Below are 2514 nucleotides of genomic sequence, written 5' to 3'. Positions count from 1 at the left end.
GTTGTAGTTGGAATAATTCATCATTCTTGTTCAAGTAAGGAGAATTCATCGTGATATTGTTGTATAATCATCATGTAACACGCATCATAACTTATTGCGTCTTCAAACTTCATGCAATAAGAACGCATAGAAAAGTAAAAAAATTTATTGTATTCGTCAAATTTATTACATTATCAGAGATCCTCTCCTGGAGATTCAAAGTAATCAAGGGAAGTGGTAATATCCAACAACTATAAACTTTGCCTGGGGTAAATATAATGAGAGATAAAGTTTGGCGATAGTACTTATCTAAAGGTAATGACGTGCTACCAAAAATTCTATATTCTTCTACTAATTATAATTTCTCAATTATCATTGATAACCTAAGGTTCGATGATAAGCTAAGGTTTGATGCAGGATTGATGATCCAAACTTATTTCAACGACAAATGTCCTCTTGGTTCTTGCCAATTCCTTGGTGTTGACAGTTTCACAATTACTTCTATCTTGGTTAGATCTACTGCTAAGGCTTCAACTGCCACTATGTGTGCCATCTAACAAGGATAGTAGAGATCCACTTGTTACCCTAAATGCACATTTGTCTTGATTTAGACTAAGCACCTTACTTTATCACATTTGGCTTGATTTAGACTAAGCGCCTTACTTTATCGCATTTGGCTTGATTTAGACTAAGCATCTTACTTTATTGCATTTATCCAAACACATCATTATTTAGTGTATGTGCTCCAATTGTTTCTTGAACACACTAAAATCATCTCCAAACATATCATTATCTGGTGTAAGTGCTTTAATTATTTCTTGAAAACACTCAAATCATCAACAACACTCTCATGAAAGTAGTTAAGTACTCATAAAAGATTCCTTGAGCCAAAGTTAGAGGTGCATTTTTAATCCAAAAGTCTGTTAAATATCAATGCTCCACCCTCATATTATATTGGCTACCTCATGTTTCCATTATGAGAAGTAGCAATGGTTAAGTAGCCTAGGCACACTTGTCATCCCCGTATTCATGCGAGAAGTTGGCGTAAGAGGCCAGATGGTTTAAAGACATCTTGGATTAGATTTGGCACACTCCCAAATAGGCTACATGCTACACTAGACCATTATCTCATAATGGTCCACACATGGAGTAGGTAGACTTTACTCTTCGATAGTATGTTAAGACATTGTAGGGATGAAGATAATCTCAGATGACTGTGGGAGGTGGGGAAGCTACTTACGTAGTCTCTAGTATACCTTTCTAGGCCGAGTCTATAGCATAGACAATGGCACCAACTATGACCACGAATGTACATGCGGTCCTGTGGCCGTCCCACGCCTATAAATATACACAATAAGTTCCCTAGAGTTTATCAATCATCACACTGTGAGTTTACTCCCTAGATTCTACTAGCACATAGCCTTTATCTTAGTAGTTCCATCAAAGCTCCCTTTATAGGAGCACATGGGTGTGGGGCGTTTCCATCTATTGTATCACTTTAGTAATATAGTAGTATTCTTCTCTATCTTTGTTATTGTGAAATTTGATTTTCTATGAAAGTGTTAGAAAAGCATTTTCTTGATGCTCCACCCTCGTGATGTTTCTATGGGTGACATATATGATTTATTTTTATAAGGCTCCCTTTATGGAGGAGTTGCCATTTGTGCTGAGCACCTGACCATCTCTGGGAGTTCCTACTTCAGACAAGTGGCCAAATGTGGCCAGATGGTTAGGAGACATCTTATGTAGACTTGGTGTTATGACTCACCCTAACTCTCCTTGAAACACATCCAAAAAGAGATTACCTGGTGAACCGCAAAATTGTCTTGTGAGGATCTTTCCAATGGCCGAGCTCGTAACTCTTGAGGTCTCTAAGCTCTACAACTCCTTGAGAAGCAATTCCACCCCGTCTCCCGCGCGAGCGTTGTCACACCGCCACGTTGCACTACTGGTCATCGTCCCTCCTCTCACCTCACTTCACTCACACACACTCACTAGCATGCATTAGGGAGAGAGATTAGCAAGAGCAAGACTCCATTGCACAATGGGAGAGTATGTTGTATTATGAGAGAAATTCACTTATATACATGGCCATACGTGTTCACACTCACTTAAACTGTGGCCGACTGGGCACTTTAGGCTCATAAGAGGCCTAATGCTATTATAATGACTACTCTCATAATATATCCATGAAGTACACCACTTAGGACTTTATCCTATCTTGCTACCACTCGCTCTTGAAGCGAGAATCGCCATAAATACTCTATCACACCATTATGGGCGCTCGTCCAAGTTATAGCTTTGGACACTATTGGTTCATATCTTGAATGTATGACCCTTTGGTGTTTCTACCGTGACTCCTTGATGTAAGATAATAGCGGTAGCTCTTGTTAATCCTATAATTGGATTAACATCCCCCACTTCTTGATGGCGATCGCGTCCTCGTCGTCGTGTGATCGCATTGAAGACCTTTATATGGGGAGAATGAATAATATTTGTCGATGGCGTTGATGTTTGAGTGACGTTCAATGGTCT

Source organism: Cibotium barometz, chromosome 43 (genome assembly GCF_041138505.1).
Source record: "Cibotium barometz isolate CiBa-2024 chromosome 43, ASM4113850v1, whole genome shotgun sequence".
Classification (NCBI taxonomy): Eukaryota; Viridiplantae; Streptophyta; class Polypodiopsida; order Cyatheales; family Cibotiaceae; genus Cibotium; species Cibotium barometz.
The sequence above is the reverse complement of the archived record's forward strand: the minus strand, read 5'-3'. Positions refer to the sequence as shown.